General features: G+C 44.3%; 1 long non-coding RNA gene across 1 annotated transcript in view; it reads left to right on the forward strand.

Moving 5' to 3' along the window:
- The window catches only part of LOC146813135 (uncharacterized), a 210,602-nt gene that overhangs the window by 61,157 nt on the left and 130,057 nt on the right, over window positions 1-19,388 (forward strand). Inside the window, exon 2 of the long non-coding RNA XR_014966959.1 lies at window positions 17,130-17,224. This is a non-coding gene — a long non-coding RNA (uncharacterized LOC146813135). The remainder of the gene's footprint in view (window positions 1-17,129; window positions 17,225-19,388) is intronic.

A 19,388-nucleotide genomic window follows, 5' to 3' on the forward strand; every position in this document is an offset into this window, starting at 1 on the left:
TGGGTGGCGGAGAATTAGTCTGACTGCCTTGTTTTGGATGGTTGTAGTCTTCTAGTGAACTGCTTGATGATACCAGCATAGAGGAAGCCTATAGTCCAACTTGCTGGTGATTAGGGCATGAGTGACAGTTTTGAAGGTCTTTCAATGCATCTTCAGGGTCTGAAAGCAGACTGCATTGATGACGTTGACTAGCACAGTCATGTCCAGTTAACTGTTGATAATTAATACAAGGTTCCTGGCATAGGTAATGTGTATGGGTGTGGACCTAAATGTGACTGGCCACCAGTTTGAGTCTAATGGTGAGGTGTTCCTGCCAGAGATCATCACTTCTTTCTTGTCGGTGTTGAGCTTCAGACAGTTCGCTTTCATCAAGTTAAAGACCTTGGTGATGCAAGCAGTGAAATTGCGTCTTTTATTGTCGTCTTGTCCCCGAGGGAAAGTATGAAATTTGTGTTGTTGGAGTAGGGGAGTATGTTGATGTTGTTTGTGCAAATGTTGTTGGCTGAAGGGATCATGTATGTATTGAAGAGCGTGTGGCTTAGCAAGGAACCTTGAGTCATTCCACTGATGAGTTTATGGGATTCTGAGGAGTAAGTTGCTAGGTTGAATCTTGTGTTCTAGCCATGAAAAAGGAGCCGGTCCAGCAGAGAGCTTATACTTGAATGCCAATCTTGCACAAGCTAGTGAAGATAATGGGATGCAAGACCGTGTGAAATTCTGCAAAGAGGTCAAGGAGAAAGAGGGCTACCTTGTCTCTTCTATCAAGTATCATATGAATGTTGTCATCAAGTGCTGTTTCTGTAGTGTGAGTAGCGTGGATTCAGACTGCGTCGTGTTTAGGAGATGGTGGTTGATGAAGTGGTCGATGAGGCATTGTTTGATTAGTTTCTCTAAGAACTTACCAGGTACGGCAGAAAGGAGATTGATCTGTAGTTAGAAAGCATGGCTACATCAGCAGATGGTTTCTTGAGCAGGGGAGTGACAGTTGCATGTTTCAAGGGGTCTGGAATGTGGCTGTTGACGAGTGAAGTTGGTTAGCTTGTTTAACTTCACAAACAAAGCACAGTATGCCAGTTAAGTGCTATGTCTAAAAAACACTGTGCCCTAATATAAAGGCACTACTGGTTATAGTGTAATAAATGAATTTAATTTCTCCATGATTAATGACGATAGGTAACCAGATCACAGTGAGTCATGAGTGCCCATACATCCCCCAAAGGTACTATAAATTATTCTTTGAATGTGCTTGTTAAAACTGGGATTTCTGGTTAGCAGGTACTCAGCCTCTGGTAGCTTGGTACAAAGTAAGCAGGCATATCTAAAGCGACAATGTGTATTTGTACAACACACAGTAACAGAATGAACACACCAAAATTAGACTTCACACATTTTGAAAATTAGTAATATTTTTATGAGAAAAAACAGACAAAACAACAAAAATCCAATAAGTAGAACCATAGTTATGGATTTTTAAAGAATGCACAAAAAAACAGTGCTTTGAAGTAAATAGTGCTAAATGTTTACTTGAGGTCGTGGTAGACCATGGTAAATCCAAAATTCAGGCTGACTGTGACAGAGGGCAGGCCGGCAACAGGACTCAAACAGGTCCAGCTGACAAAGTACCTTGGATGGAGCAAAGTGTTGATGTTAAGAGTATGATGTGTAAGTTCCGATTCACGCAGTCAGGTCAATGTGTCGAAGACTAACCTCGCAGTCAGTTACTGTGTTGTTGCTGAAACCCTTGCAATGCTGGTGCTGCATCTTCATCGAGCCTCATAGTCGGGACATCGGATTGTTATGCATCACCGTCGAACCTCGCAGTCGGGGGGACCGTGTCATTGTCAAGCTGTGCAGGGATGTTTTATGATCAGCACAACATAGTCATCAAATGGCACTGCATCATTTCTGATTGGTGCAAGGGCGACTATACATTGGTTTTGAAGCAAAACAGTTGCAGAACCCTCTTCTGAGGCCTAGGACTAGGGGTGGGCGGAATTTGCGAAATCCACTTTCGCAAATTATCGCGAAAATGTTAAAAATTATCGCAAACACGCGGAAATATCGCGAAGATGCGGAAGTTTTTTTCCTGCATGTTCGCGAGATTTTCTGCATGGTTGCGGCTCGCCAACTTACCCATGTGGTTGCTCACGGGTGCGGCCATCTTGTTTTCAGTTGTCTCGCGGTGCATGATCGCGAGAAGAAAGACGTGATCGCGCGCCGCATGACGTCACTGCGGGCGCGAACTGTCGCGAGACAGCGCAAATGTCTAAAAACAATACAACATCTCATGGAGAACGCGACTGGATCAAGAAAACTTGTCGGCGAACGCAGGGATTCAGGTAAGGCGATCGAACGCGCGCGAGAATGTATTATTTTACAGCGCGAGCAAGAAACAAATTATCGCCAAGCTGCGGAATGCGGAAATTTTGACATTTTCGCGCTCTCCGCGGAACGCGAAAATGTCAAATTATCGCAATTTCCACGAACTGAACAAAATTTTCGCCCAGGCCTACCTAGGACCAGAGGGGTCCCTCAGGCAAGGGAGGATTCACAGATGACAGAGTCCAACAGCACCAGAGTTGCAGGAAGTCCTTGATGTCCCTGAGAATTCAGAAACAGAAGGTAATCCAGCAATCCCTTGGAGTCATTCTAGGTTCAAAGTGAGATGGGTCCAGGCATTGTTTTCAGCAGGGCAGAGACCAGCACGCAGCAGGGAAGCTCAGCACAACAGTGTCACAGTTCTTTAAGAACAGTCAGTCAAGCAGTGATCCAATTCTTGTAGCACAGTAATTCTTAGTCCTGGCAAAGTTCTTCACACGTCCAGTAGTGTACTGTCATGGTAGGGTCAGAGCCCCAGTACTTATACCTAAATGTGCCTTTGAAGTGGGGGTAACTTTAAAGGAGCCCATTGAAGTGTGAAGGTCCCATTTCATCCCAACCCCATCTGAGGTGGGTAATCAGCCCTTTGTGTGGGACACAGGACACTGCCTATTCAGATGTAAGTGTCAGCTCCCTCTCCACTTTCATGCTAAGGAATGGTATCAGAATGCAGATGAGTTCCCTGCCACACCCACCCTTCCAGTATTTGGGGCTGTCACCCAGCCCAGACATGTATAAGAGACACACTGAAAGCCATTCAGAGCAGCGAGAGCAGAGAAATGTCCACTTTCAAACCGGTGCATTTCTAAAATAGTAATGTTAAATCCAACTTCAGCAGTAAAGATATAAAACATGACGCAGCTACTCCTTCCTAATTAGGAATTACAGCTTAAAGGTTGTTTTAGGAATCCCCAATGCTATCCTGTGAGAGAAGTAGGCCTCACAGTAGTGAAAAACAGATGTAGCTGTTTGTCACTACCAGGATATGTAAAAAAAAAAACACATGTCCTACCTTTTACATAAACCAAAAAATCAAAAGAAGGGAGTGGAGAGGTATAAGAGTAGAATCGTCCTCCTATATAGCTATAATTAAACAAAGATATTCTACCAATATTCAATATATCCTTCCTTGTGTGAAGAAATTCTAATGAAAATGGTGGGTAGTTAGTGTTTAACCCAAAGAGTTATCATGGGAGACACTCTGTGTTTTTAAAATACCACTCACACACTGAGAATCCCTTAGTGTCATGCTTCATCATGGGGATCTACCCGTCCCTCTACAGGGCGGGCGTGCTATAACCTACAGAGACGTGGGAGCACTTAATACAGTTAAGGCACTTAGAAGTAAGTAAATGCAAAATTCAACTTTTAATCAGTGCAAAGGCCACATCATCGGTGTATCAATGCAAAAAACATGTTGTTTTGGTCACTGTAAATGCTGAGGCAAAATTGCCTGTTCACTAGTACAATATTGCTCATTCAATTTAGCAAGGCATGTGATCTTGGCTGAGCTTTTCAGGCATTATCCTGAACTCTTTCTCATTCTATAGCTAGGAAACACTTTCAGCTCACAAACATATCCTGTACAGAAAAGGAAAAACCTAAAAACTACACAATATCACCAGTAAACACTGGGTGTACATATTCACCTTGGAGGATAAAAAGTCATGGAGCTATAAGACCATAGTTACATGTGTATCCATTACATTTTCTTGGGAGGCAGTTTATCGCAATTGACCACAAAGCAATGAAAAGCAAGAACAATATGCATACAGTACAAACATTGCAGCTTAGGGGAGGGAATGGCTGAAATGTAAGCATTTTCAACAGGAAAATAGAAATGGCTTACGAAATATGAAACTCAAATTTTGTTTGTTCTTGGCAATCAACATTCGTGCCGGATGTAGTTGCCACTTTCAGTAACATGGACAAGACAGAGGCACACAGAAATTATTGCAGCAGGCACCCCAGCACAGTATTTCATATGAGGTGTCAAGACTTTAAGCCATAATCACTAATGTAGTCTGTTTGCCCCTGCAGTAGTTTGCACACTGTTTAGTCATTAATTTCTACCCATGATGAATACGGACTCTAATGGGCCACAATATCCTACAAAGTAAAGCACTTACCTGGTGCTACCTTATGAACTTTTTTATCCTGATGATGGTGAGCAAAGTAGCCATTACCCAGAGGTGAAAAACGTGAACATGTTATGCCTCAGTGGATCAAGTAGGACTCTAACACAGTATTCGGTAATGAACTATGCATGAACATCAATACACCAGACTTCTATGGGTAGCGGAAGTGAGATCACGCGCCCTTGGACCTTAACAACATCACAGGTAGTGGTTTTATGTGATCTTTGATCTTGAATTTTCACATGAGATCATGTCTCATGACCTTAATCCTGATGACATCACAATAAGTGACATCGCTGAAGTTTCATAACTGATGCATCATTAATAGAACAACACATACATGTCTATTTTAGATACCAATGATAATAGGGTGCTGACATGATCTTTGAAAGTTCGGGGATAATATTGATCCAGGATTGGAGTGAGCCAATAAAGCAAGTGAATCAGACCTATTCAAAGAGGGTTTTCGAGGTCCTGACCCTGTTGTCACCCTCTTATATGCAAGGTTTTCATCCCTTGTGACAATAATTACTTCTAACATATTATAACCAGCATTTTGCCATGGGTGCCCACATGCCAAGAATTTCCTTAAGTGTGCTAGCTCTAGCATTTTCCATTGATGCCCTATATGTCAAGAAGTAATTCTAGTATGCAAGTACAAGTATTTTACCATTATGCCAATACTTACCAGCAGCCTGCCAGTATTTTGTTACAGGTATCTACCATGCCACCAAATACCAACAAATACCTTTAATATGCCAGTGCCAGTATTTTGCCATGAGGGCCTCCATATGACAAGATCTGCCTTTATTTTACCAGAGCAAATTGCGACACACAAGCAAAATACATCACTCTCTCTCATGCTCCCTTACATCCACTCAATCACTAGCACATATTTATGTACACTAACTTGCACTCACTCATGTATTGTCACTTACTCTCTTACAGTCATTTGCACTAACTCCCTAATTGTCACTCACTCTCACACATCAGCCATTTTGACTCACACATTCTCACTCATTTACACACTGTCACTCAAAATTGTTCTTACACTCATACGCTCTCACTCACACTCACTTGCACTCACTCTTGGTCTTACTAATTCCTTTTTTTCTCACTCACTCACTGTCAATGTCACTCATTCTCATTCACAATGATTTTCACACTCACTGACACCTCACTCTCAATCATTCTTACAGTCACACTTAATCTCACTCAGGGCCATATGTAGGTAGCTAAATACCGGTTGGTAACGGCCGAAATTCGGTAAATTTCCCGTTACCGACCGGTATTTAGGCAATTGAGATGTAGGAGTCCAAAAAGAAGGATTCGGTAAATATGAATCGATAAATACCGATTCATCTTTACCGAATCCAAATATACCGATTCATAATTACCAAATTCATATTTACCGAATCGGTAAATATGAAATGGTAAAACGACACAAGTCATGTAGGTAAATTCGGTATTTACGAATTCCATGAAATTCGGTATTTAAGAGTCGGTAATTAACACAGAGTGAAATCAGGTGGTAAACAGCCACAGTGCATATAAGCAATCCCAAAATGCACCAGCGTGGACACCATGGCCGCTCTGTATGTGATTGCAAGGCGCCTACGTCTACAGGCAGCAGGTCTGAGGATTTGGAGACGGGAGGAACGCATTTACAGACAGCGCATCACACTCTTCCAACAGACTGAGGCTGAGATACATGAAAGGTACAGACTACACCCCCAAACCATCATGGACCTGATAAGGGACTTGCACCCACTCCTGGACCAGCAAACAACTAGGGTGCATGCCATACCACCACATGTGCAGGTGCTCTGTAGCCTACATCTACTCGCATCTGGCAGTTACCAGGGGGTGATAGCTGCGGTAGGCAGGGTATCCCAGAGTTGACTGTCCCGTTTCTTCTGGAAGTTCCTGGATGCCATGATGCAGAGAATGCAACACTACATTAGCTTTCCAAACACACAGGCTGAACTGCAGAAAACAAAGACAGACTTCTACCAGATGGCACACTTCCCGCATGTCATAGGCTGTATTGATGGCACACACATTCCAATCTGCCCACCAGCAGCCATTGAGCACATCTACAGGAACAGAAAGTCCACCCACTCCATTAATGTGCAGGTAATCTGCGATGCTGGCAACATAATCACTGATATCGTAGCTAAGTTCCCTGGGAGCACCCACGACTCCTTCATCTTCCAGAACAGTGGGATCTACACACGACTGGTTGCAGGAGAATTTGGAGAAGGATACCTGCTAGGTAAATCACTGTGACACTCCCTAATACTTATCGCAAATGAATGTGTATTGAGGCATGTGACTAATGCTACTCTCTTACTCACTTAGGCGATAGTGCATATGCTGTGCGGTCATTCATCCTCACTCCCTACCTACACCCATAAACCCTGAGTGAAAGACGATACAATGTGGCACACGAATCAACACGCAACGTGGTGGAGCGCACGTTTGGACTATTGAAAAGCAGGTTCCGCTGCCTCCACAAAAGCGGAGGCGCACGCCAGTACACACCCATCATCTGCTGCAAGATAATTGCCACTTGTGCAATGCTGCACAACCTTGCCACGAAGACAGGTACATAGGTGGAAATAACAGATTTTGAGGACAATGACGATGAGTCTGCACAGCCAGAGCCCAACGCAGCAGGAGTGGCAACAGCAACAGATGGGAGAGAGAGACGGGCTGAGATCACATGCAACTATTTCTAAGTAAGTAAGGGGACACAGCCAGTAGTTGTATGCCATGACATAGTTTTAATAATGCGGCACTACGCCACAACACAACGCCATAAATGGCCCTATCAATCATGTGAAAACAAGAGTTTGAAGTCAAGGGTTACTTCACCCAACTGTGTCCTTCAATTGTGTGCAGCATCAGTGTCTGCGCCCACGCACTACAGTGCTGGATGCCAGGGATTGAGTCTCCTCACTGGCTGTGGGACCAGTGGCAGCCCCATGCCGTCTGTTGCTCCTCCGTGTGTATGTGACAGGGGGGGTAATGCTGCTCCTACTGGTGGTGTCTTCGCTGTCCCCAGCATCAACAGCACCAGTTGTGGCCGACTGGCTTGTTAGCAGCACCTCAAGTGCACTGGTCACCCTCACCATCCCCCTTGACACGTCATTGCTGCAGTGCGCAAGCCCCTCCTGCATTGCCATGGAACGCCTGCAGAGCAGCGAAGTGGCAGTTGCCAGGCGGTTCACTGCCATTGTGTGGTGATCTTTCTTTTGCCTCTCCCTGTGCCGTGCAGCCCTGTCCTCATCCATCTTCGTGCACAGCAGCATGACGGACTGGGACATGTCCCGCATGCCCGCAGCCATCTCCCTCATGCCCTCAGCCATTGCGCTTATGCCCCTGTCAATATTGCCCATTGTTGCATTGAGGCCCTTCATTTGGCGCTGGACTGACAATATTGCCTTTCCTTGTAGGCGCTGGACCTTGACCATGGTGGCCTCCAGCCCTAAGAACACCCCCAGGCTCTCACCCTGTTGATGTGAACTGCGCACCCGAGCCCTGCGGCGACGTCTGGCACCTGTGTGTGCTCCCTCCGAGGTGGAGTGCACACCGGCATGGCAACCATCCAGTGGCACAGTGGATGTTTCTGCAGCACCCCTCGATTCGTCTGAAGAGTTCTCAGAGACATGTATTCTGGCAACAGCACGCCTCCTAGACCTGAACAATGCAGGTGGTGTAGATGCGGGTGAGGCCAGCTGGAGTGGCGATGCTGGCTGTGGTGGCGAGGCTGGCTGTGGTGGCGTGGCTGGCTGTGGTGGTGCGGCTGGCTGTGGTGCTGTTGTCTGGCCAGAACTCGTGGTGGTCTTCTCTGAGCTGTCCTTCCGGGGTGCCCTCTCTCCCTTCTCCTGTGCAGTCCTGCGCGAAGTATCGCCTGTGGACAGAAATTCAACATCAGCTCAGTGTACCTGCAGCCCTGCATTGCTATCATCATAATACATTTCTGTAACACTCTCTCATTGTCCTATGCCTGCTTATCGCTAATGTGTGTCACATGTCTAGTTGTTCTGCGCAATTTATGTCATGTTTGGGGTTTCAGAGACTACATCTCCCATAATGCATTGCTGGTTTGCACTAACACCTGTACTGGAGTGGGATTCTCAATGCCCAATTGGGGATTTGGGATAGGGGTAGGGGGGGCACAATGCTGTGCATGTGTCTTACCTTGTTTTGTGGCGGCTCTGGCAGAGCTGTCTGCATCCCCAATCCCCACGACACTTTCAGGCTCAATTGTAGTCTCCACGAGCTCCTCAAGGTCTGTCAGGGCAGGTGCCCTGTTCCTTCCTCCTCCTGTCCGGCTAGCCTCTTTCTTCAGTTCCGCCATCTTCCTCTTGGTGATGATACAGAGGTCGTACCATCGCTTCTTGAGGACATAAATGTCCCGGGGGGTCACTCCAATGGAATTCACCTGCACCTGGATTCCCAGCCAGATCTTCCTTTTCTCTGATTCAGCCACTTGCAGTGACTGTTTACCAAACAGCTTATGGTGCTGCTTTACCACCTCCTCCACAAGTACCTGCAGTTCCTTTTGGCTGAATTTCAGTTTTCTCTTCCTTTCCCCTCCATCTGTGTCCTGGCTGGCCATTGTGTCAGTTTCCTGTGCTGAATCAGGCACTGGCTCTGTTCCTCTCCTCTGCACTCCCAACCTCTCCAGAGTCTGCTGATTGTGTGCACCTGCCTGGGTGTGGCCACTTCCTGGTTGGGTGGGGTTGGGTTTGCACAGGATTGGCTGATTCATCAAATGATGTGTATTTGAATTTCCGATTCGATAAATACCGATTCGGTATTTACCGATTCGGTAAATACCGATTCGAAACTCCGGTAGGTATTGTGGATTCGGTATTCATTTACCGAATTTTACCGAATCGGTAATTTTTACCGAACGATTTGGTACATAGCAAATACCGATTTCTAAATGCCGATTCGGTAAAATTCGGTAATTAGGAATCGGTATTTCTCGCCTACCTACATATGGCCCTTAGTCTCACTCATACTCACTGATGTTCAATGTCACACATTTTCATTCACTACCTGTTAATGCCTAACTCACTTCCATCACTCACAAGCTTACACTCACAGATGTCTTCTCACATAAACACACTTTCAGCCACCAGCACGCTCACAAATGTATCTTTTCTTACCTCAGCTACAAGGGTAGGTCCCATTGTAGCAAATTGTCCTCCAATTTTTATTACGCTAATATTTAGAAATATACATTTTTTCAGTATTTGTATAATAAAAAATTGGCCAAAAACAAGGAGAGTGGAGCCTCAACTGCTGACCAGAATGATGAGCTGCCTCCTGGAAATTATTGCACTACCTCTGTGGCAATGGACCTCAAAGGCAGTGTCAGGGGTACCAAGAGGCAAGTCACAGTTCCCAGCTGCTTCCCCCAGTGATGCATAAATGATGTTGATGGGACTATGAGAACAGTGTATCATTGAAATTGTTTAGGTCAGGATAAAACATTTTAGAAGATAACATGAATGAGTTGGGAAGGCTTTCATGGGACTCAAGTCAGAAACACACACTTTCAAACAATTTTTGGTATATTGAGGTCAAATTTCCCACCATTCACAAATGGAATGAATGCAGCATAACCAAAGCATATATTCCAAGAAGATGAACAAAATAAAGCAAGGAGAATATTTCATACACTTGGAGCTGAAGAAGGAAGCCTCTGTGTTTGGGGGCAAAACATCTGGAGTGTTTCCCAAGACAGCTACTCTCTTTGAGGCCTTATATTTTGTAATAATATACTATTATCTTGATGAATAATTCTGTAGAAGGGAATTGGAATGCAATCTCTCATTGTGTTGAAAGGTAATGGGGAAGAAAATGAAGAAGAGAATAAAGAATTTTACATTGTCTTAAATGCCACTGGTAATATTTTCAAAATGTCACTTTAATCTCAACCTCTATTTCCTGCACATTCTCTAACAGGTCTGTTAAACTGCAGAGGACTTTTCTTCTCAGTGAAGATACCCCCGTGCAAGGGTGTACCTTTCGTCACAGACATACAGCTATATCACAATCTGTAATACAACGACAACATTTGTTGATGGTTAAAAATTATCGTGATTAGAGATATATGACAACGTGACATCAGACCAACATTTGATGTTTACATTTTGGAGCATTTAGTTTACCAAATCTTCAAAAAACACATATTAAATGACGATACCCTGCATTTGTGCTCCTTCAAACACTTGAATGAAATGAAATGAAAATTGGTTTTTATATAGCGCATGTTTGCCGTGGCGTCTTAGCGCTTACTGCCATTACATCTGGATCAGATGAACTTACGATTTTGTAGGGATACCTGTGAAAAGCCATGTTTTTAGTCCCTTTCTAAATTGTAGTAAATCGTTTTGCATTCTAAGATGCAACGGCATCGTATTCCAAACTTTAGGAGCCAGGTGCCGAAAACTTCTGCCCCCCCACTTCAGAGTCCTTACTTTTGGCACCACAAGCAGGTGGGCTGACGCAGAGCGTAAACGTCTCAAAGGGGTATACCGTTTACAGTATTGACCTATCTGTGACGGTCCTAGCCTGTGCAGGCTCTTATGTATCATGCACATAGATTTAAACTGAATCCTCGCGGTTATGGGCAGCCAATGTAGCTGTTCACGCGTAATTTGACTAATAGGGCTGAATTTAGGTAGATCCAGTAACAGTCTGGCAGCAACATTCTGCAGGGTCTGGAGCTTTTGGATTACATTTTTCTTGGCTCCAATGTAGAGTGAGTTACAATAGTCAATTTTTGACAGGATCAGTGCTGTTACAACCATTTTCCTCAATGGCATGGGAATAAACGGAAGGACTTTTCTAAGGATTTTAATTGTGTAAAAGCAGGAGGAGATTATACTATTTACCTGGTCAATAAGGGAGAGTTGGTCGTCAAAGAGAATTCCAAGGTTTTTTACCTTCTTTACTGGCTGGGGGCAGAGTCCTGCTGCTTCCGGCCACCAATTTGAATTCCAAAGAGACATGTCACCTCCAAACGTAACTACCTCCGTCTTCCCGGTATTCAATTTCAGGCAGTTATTTTGCATCCAGCAAATGATCTGGCTCATACAGAACTTAAAACGCTCAGCCACAGTCTCAGGATTTGTGGCTAAGGAGATAATAATCTGTGTGTCATCAGCATAGCAAACGGCCTTAAAGCCATGTGAGCGAATTAGTTTAGCCAGAGGAGAAACGTATATGTTGAACAGGGTAGGTGAAAGTGCCGATCCCTGAGGTACTCCACATGGCATTACAAAGTGAGAGGATGTGTGCTCATCCAATACCACAGCTTGCTTTCTATTTTTCAGATAGGAATGAAGAACATCTGCTGCTTTGTCCTTTATCCCTATCTCCGCCAGACGCTGAAGGAGAATATGGTGATCCACCGTATCAAACGCGGCGGATAAGTCAAGCATTACCAATATAGCCTTTCCACCTTGATCTAGGTGTAGTCGTAAGCTTTCAGTCGCAGCAATTAATGCAGACTCAGTGCTGTGGTGTGGCCTGAAACCGTGTTGAGCTATATCTAGTTTATTATTGTCTTCTACAAAGGACCGAAGTTCCTCATTTAGCACTTTTTCAAATACTTTTGAAGGAAATTGTAGGCTGGCAATGGGACGATAGTTGGCCACTTCAAGAGGATCAAGGGTGGGTTTTTTGATAATGGGCCTAATCAGAGAGTTTTTCCACTCTACTGGAAAATACCCAGATATGAGAATATTATTCAAAAGAGGTGTTAAAATTTGTGCTACTATGTTTGGGACCATGTGAAGAATCTTTACGGGACATGGATCCAGAGAAGAGCCTGATTTAATCTCAAGAATAGCTTTCTCAACTCTATCCTGTGTAAAGGAGGAAAAGTTTCTTAAAGAAACTTTATTGTCAGATTCCTCCATCATGAACATGGCTTGCCTGACATCCTCTCCACCTATAGAGAATTCGTCATAGACTTTGGTCACTTTTTCGTGAAAGAAATTAGCAAGTTTGTCGCAAAATTGCTTTGTTGTCTTTACTACCTTTGCATTTCCAAATGTGGCCAATTTAGTAACTGTCTTAAACAGCTCACCGGAGATATTTTTAGCAGCCATAATTTTCTCAGCAAAATATTTGGATTTAGCCTCAAATACGGCCTCCTTGTATGTTGTCAGTGCTTCTCTATAATATGTTTGATCTGTTTCTGAGTATTCCTTTCTCCAGAGTCGTTCTTTGGCTCGGCATATTCTCTTTAGATTTTTTAGATCGGGATTATACCAGGGGGCTGAGATCTGTTTAATATTAGTCCGCGTCCGAGTTTCCAGGCCTAGGTTATGAATCGCTTGTTTGATCCATGTATGATAGAGAGTTACTTCTCTATCTATATCAGTGTCAGTTCCAAAGAGCATTTTGGGTTTCTGTAAGAGCAAACTAGCTTCAAGAACTGGGCCATTTATTTGATTCCAGGCATACTCAAACCCTGTTTTCTTTGACCCTACAGTTCTGTCTTGGAGTCCTTTAATGGGGACCTCGAAAAAGACAGCACTGTGATCGGTCCAGGGTAGAGCAAGAGTTTTAGTCAGTTTGGCAAATAGTCCTTGACAGTTAGAGGGATGAGATCTTTGTTTGGGGTATTGTTTTTTGTGGTGGAATTTTCACATCTGCTTTTCCTTCGCTGTATACATACATTAAATACCTACTGCTAAGGACTCTGAACCCACATCACACCAAGGACACACCAAGATCAGGAGCAAGAAGCAATTTCTTATAGAAAAAAGCTTGGTGAATGAGTTCCCCTGTAGTTTGAGTTTGATATTCCTACATCAGGGAAAACGGTTTGTAACAAGCACACTCTCATGCATACCCTGACTATTTGGCTCTGCGCATCTCTCATATTTAAATTTGTTGCCTTCACTTTTTACAGAATTGGATGCAGACATTTTTTTTAGGAGAATTATAAAATGGGAAGTTTGTAACTGTATGCACTGCACTAGCACATTTCAATGAGTGAGTCTGTAAAGTGTAAAGAAAAGTAGTCAGTTCAGAACATTGAGTAGGTACCTTCTGTAGAATGTGTAGCACATATTGCAACCCATGAGTAAATTACACGATGCACATAAGTAATGTAACTTCACATACGCTGAGGTATTATCAAGGAAAAAAATTTTTTTGATCATGATTAACTTTTGGTTAAATTTAATAAATATGATTTAGGAATCCTGCATACTGCAAAGTAGACCGTGCTGGAGAGAGGACTTCCCCTCCCAGACTCCCCAGTGCATTGTTGCTTCATCGCAGCGCCTGGCGGTGCTTAAATTAATGTTGCGGGTTCCACTCCTCGGGAAGTCTGCATACTCCAAAGTAGACCACACTGGGGAGAGGACTTCACCTCCCAGACTTCCCGGTCCTATGTTGCATCATCCCAGTGCCCGGAGGTGGTTAAATATCCATTGCGGGTATCTTGCGGAACTCTTTGGTAATCTAGGTCGCAAGATTCTTACAGCCCTTAATGCTTTTGGCCCCCGTGTTTCTGCACTGGAGCAGTTAGTGGGAAATCTCAAAGGGTCTGTGGATAACATTCAATTATATATTAAAAACCTGCCCAGTAAACCAGCCCCAAACACAAACAACTGTATCGTCACAGCAGGAGATGACATCTCCACAATTGATCCTAAGGCCTCCTCGGATCACATTGTACCCTCTCTGTCCCAGGTAACTTATAAGGCACCATTAACTCCACATGTTGACGTTTGTTCCCACCGCCAAATTATTTCATCCTCGAAAAACTGTGATGTTGTTCATCGGACAGCTTCAGTTTCTGTCTGGCCACCTTGCTTTATTGACCATTTCAACCCTACAATGGTAGCATTCCACATATCTCCCAAACTTTCCCTGGATGATCACCCTTGTATTCAAGCTATTCAGTTGCCCCCAGTCGCTACCCCCTACATTCTTATAATGGTAGACGTCCATCCTTTAACTAAGGAGGCACAGGAAACTATGACCAACTTAAGAACAAAGTAGTTCATTGGCTGGCGCCTAGGGTGAATGAATACTAGCCTGTATTCCAGACCCTGGCAGATTAGATTATTATGGTTTGCAGGGTGGGTTGGATCGGTCCTTCCCAGAAGATGGTTTTGGGTAACTGTATAACAGTACTTTAACAACACTTTGCGAGCAGGCTTTATTTTATGCACATTGGGGGGGAAAAGGTTCTTCAATGGACCGAATATCTGCACTCCCTTTGGGTTTTTTCTATCCACCACATATTTCTGGGGTACCTGGTAGGGGAGGCCTGCACTCAAATCAGAAAAGGCTGCGTGATGCATTGGCCAATCATCCATGACAGTAGTACTGCAACTATTCAACTTAGTAACCATTTTTCCCCTCTGAGCCAGTTGGAAGATCCTGATTGACTGGACCCAGGCCCCAATGTAGAGGATCTGGGCATGGTACCTGAGATCAATAGTCTTGGGATTCTTAGAGTTCTCAGTTGGAACACAGCTGGTGTTCAGAGCAAGTTAACTGATGCCGGATGGCGCAGCATGTATACAAATTTGACATCATTTGTTTGCAGAAACGTAGGATGTCAAGGGTCGTTTACATTTGGATAATTTTACTTCATATATATAGTAGGCCTGGGATAAATTTCCGTTCCGCTCGCGGAAATTGCGATAATTTGACATTTTCGCGTTCCGCGGAGAGCGCGAAAATGTCAAAATTTCCGCATTCCGCAGCTTAGCGATAATTTGTTTCTTGCTCGCGCTGTAAAATAATACATTCTCGCGCGCGCGCGATCGCCTTACCTGAATCCCCAAGTTTTCCCGATCCGGTCGCGTTCTCCACAAGATGTTGGATTGTTGGTAGCAATTTGCGCTGTCTCGCGACAGTTCGCGCCCGCAGTAATGTCATTGGTTGCGCGATCACGTCTTTCTTCTCGCGATCATGCACCGCGAGAAGAGTGAAAACAAGATGGCCGCGCCCGCGAGCAACCGCATGGGTCAGTTGGCGAGCCGCGACCACGCTGAAAATACCTTGCACGGGCGGGAAAAAAACTTCCGCATCTTTGCGATATTTCCGCGTGTTTGCGGAGATTTTTAACATTCCGCCCACCCCTAATATATAGTACCAGCAACCCTTTCATCAAGTAGACGCGCTAGCGGTGGCTTAACTACTTTAATAAACTTAGGCTCAGCTGTAAAGTAGTTGTTTTGAAATCTAACTCGAAGACTGTTTTGGGTACCCTTTCATCTCTCTAGCAAGTGTAGTTTGCTTTTTATTAATTTGTAGAATGCAGCCATATCTAAGAATGAACTGGAATGCTGTTACTATTATTAATGCCTTTACAGAGGACTTTTATTAATCTGAACTTCCATGCACTGTGATAATGTTAGCCAGGGATGTAAATCTACATCCATGTTCTTCATGTCTCAAGAATAATGATCCAGACCTTGAGCACTCAACTATCGACCAGGTGCATTTTAAGCACACAACCAAAGTGTAGTGACCTGGGGCAGGGCACTACGACCCTGCAAGGGACAGTAAGGACACAGAGGGAACCGGACACCACATCCGGTCAAGGGTGTGGGAGCGGACATTACAGATCGAGAGGAGAGCGTGGGCAGATGTGCGTGGGCACAACTCAGCAGATTGTATATCAATAAAGTAAAGAAGATCCTTACGTGTCTCCTACATCTTTGTGTCAACCAAAGACACACACAAAGGTGGTTCCATTAATAGTTTAATTACTGAGCTCAAGCCGATCAATTTAATGGATCCTAATCAGGAGAACTTAGTTAAGAGAATACCTACGTTTAAGGGGGGAGGTCATAGATCTATAATAGATTATATCTTTGTTTCTTTTTGCTTATCCGTAGTTCTTTTAGAATTTAAAGTAATATGGCACAATTTAAGCGATCATAATTCCCTGACGGCTTTTTTCCTATGGGCCAAAAAGCAAACCTCTTGGCATAGTACCTTTATATAAGGAGTCAACCTCTCTTACTGATCAGGGACAAAAAGTCCGGCGGGCCTCTGTTGTCCCCTCAGACTTTGTTTATAATTTGGTTTCCATCTGCAGAGCTGATCTTCATTCTTGTCTTTCAAAGGAAGAGTTGGTACAGGGTATTATGAAGTGCTTTTTAAATATTTGTAAGTTTATTAAAACAGCACTCTGTAAAGTAGGTGTGCCCTCTGTGACCCATGAAGTTAGATAGTTCGATAGAAGATGCTCTAAAGCTCATAAGGATCTATGGAATCTCCTGCCTGAAACAACCCAGTGCAGGTAGAAAGTTAGAAAAACCAGGGCTGTCTAAAGCTCGGCCTGCAAGGATCGTAAGGCCTAGCTTAAAGAGGAGGCCTAGGAGAATCTTCTGACTGCTAGTCAGTAGCATGACAGTGCTGCTTTTTGGAGAGTATTAACTTGTCCTCTTTTTAACAGCGACCAACTTTCTAATCAGGCATTCACTATTACACCACAAGCATGGGTTGATCATTTTAAGGCCATCAATAGTCACGAGGAAGAGGAAAGTGAATTAAAGAACATGAGGGATGGTCACTTAATTGTTTTCCACCATTGTCTGTTTTTAGCGTCTCTGATGAACCCCATGCTGCAAATATGTCATCCAATACTGGCAGTGTTGCTGTTGCTGATGTCGATGGGACGTGCTGTACTATCGGAAACCGTGAGTATTCGTCAATGACCACAAGCAGGTAGTTGCCTGTGTCCAGGGGCCCAAAGAAATTAGCTGCTAGTGTTGTCCATACCGCTCTTGGAAGTTCTGACATCTGTAGTGGTTCATGCCTAGCCGGTGGTCCTGTCACTTGACAGAGGTGGTATGCTGATATGGTTTCTGCTACCATGCGGTCTAGGCCAGGGAACCATACTTTTTCTCTTACCAGTTTCTTCGTTACTACTTCACCTTGGTGTGATTTATGAGCCAGATTTACCAGTTGCCTTCTGAGTGAACTTGGTATCACTATTCTTGTCCTTCTCATCATTATTCCTGTGTCTGTCCCTGACAGTTCTTCATTGATCTTCTTTAGAGCTAGCACTTCTTCCTTGCATACTCCTGCTCCCCAAGTGCAATTATTGTTAATGTGCCTCCATCTCTGCCTTCTCGTTATCTCCATGGCCATTTGCAGCGTGGCATTTTCCTCGGTCTCTCTTGCTAGCTCCACTAGTGTTATCGGTGCTGGTGGGTTTTGTTTTAGTACAAAATTGAGGTATTCATCTGCTATCGATGTCGTCTCATGGGCCTGCGGTAATGGGTGAACTGGGGTGGTGGAGTGAACTAAAGAATGATGATGGATTAAACCCAGATCAGTTGACTGGGGGTGAGTGTTTGATTTGCTCAAACGCTCCATCCATCATGCCCTTTGGTATCGTAATGAGTGTCTTGACATGTAGTCTGCCGGGTTGTGTTCCTTCCCTGGATTGTGCACAATTGTGCAGTCATAGTCCATTAACCTTATGCCCCAGCGTTCAATCCTGGGTGGCATTTTGGCTGACGGGCTGCCATAGATCGTCACCAGCGCCTGGTGGTCAGTTATGATGGTGAATGACATCCCATAGATAAACATGTGGTAGTGTTCACATGCCCATACCACTGCTAGGCTCTCCTTTTCTGGTTGTGAGTATGCCTTTTCAATGTCTGTCAAGCTTTTGCTTGCATACGCGACAATTTTCCATTGTGAATCTCTCCCTGGCAGATGCTGCGTTAGTATTGCTCCTAGTCCTACTGGGCTGGCATCGACAGTCAGTTCCGTGCAGAGCAGGGGTTCAAAGTAGGCCAGATGTTCCACAGTCACCACTGCTTGTCTTATTTCTTCAAATGCCTTGTTGTATTCCTGAGACCTGATGAACTTCTATCCTTGTTTGGTCAGTTCTCTGAGTGGTGTGCTCACTGTGGAGAAGTCCTGTATGTACCGCGCACAGTAGCTGGCGAGGTCTATGATCTTACTTCTGCAACATCCGTCGGCGGATTTGCGTTCTTTAGTGTTTCAACTTTGCTGGTATCTGGCCTCATCCCGTGTTTGGAGAAAATGTGTCCAAAGAACACTAGTTCCCCTCTCCCCAGCTCACATTTCTCTCCATTCAATGTTAGACCCGCTTGCTCCAGTTGTGTCATGTTCTTTGTCTGTTTTTCCAAATAACAAAATGTCATCACTATAATTTAGGCTGTTCTGTACCGGCCTTATCACTTGCCGTATTGTCTCCTGGAATATCTTTGCTGCCAATGAGATTCCGAAACTCAGTCACTTGTATCTGAACAGACCCATGTGTGTGGAGAATGTCGGGATGTATCTGGACTGGTGGTCCACTTCTAATTCATGGTACCCTTTGCATAAGTCCAGCTTTGAGAACCGGCAGGCCCCGGTGAGGCAACTGATCATGTCATTTAGATGTGTCCCCGGGTGACGTTCCCTTGCGATTGCGGTATTTGGGATCCTCATGTCCACACAGATGCGGATTTTTGAGGTGTTCTTCTTAGGAACTGCCACAATCGGAGACACCCACGGTGTTGGTCATTCAGCAGGTTCAATTATATCTTGTGCCAGTAAGCTAGTTATTTCCTCTTCAACTTGTGGTTGTAGGTGTATTGGTATTCGTCTGTGATGCTGGGCCACTGGCTTGATTGCTTCATTTATATGTAACGTTACCTGTTTTCCTTTCAGCTTACCCAGACCTTTCAGGATGGCTGGGTATTATTGGAGAATGTTCTCCATTTCCAACATGTGGTATGTCATTGCTAGTAGCCCCATCACCTGGGCCGTCAAATTGCTTAGCAGGCATGGTGCTGGGATGTCACCTTTAAGTACATGTATTTCTTCTCGGTAGGACCTGCC

The sequence above is a fragment of the Triturus cristatus genome, chromosome 7 (genome assembly GCF_964204655.1).
Source record: "Triturus cristatus chromosome 7, aTriCri1.1, whole genome shotgun sequence".
Classification (NCBI taxonomy): Eukaryota; Metazoa; Chordata; class Amphibia; order Caudata; family Salamandridae; genus Triturus; species Triturus cristatus.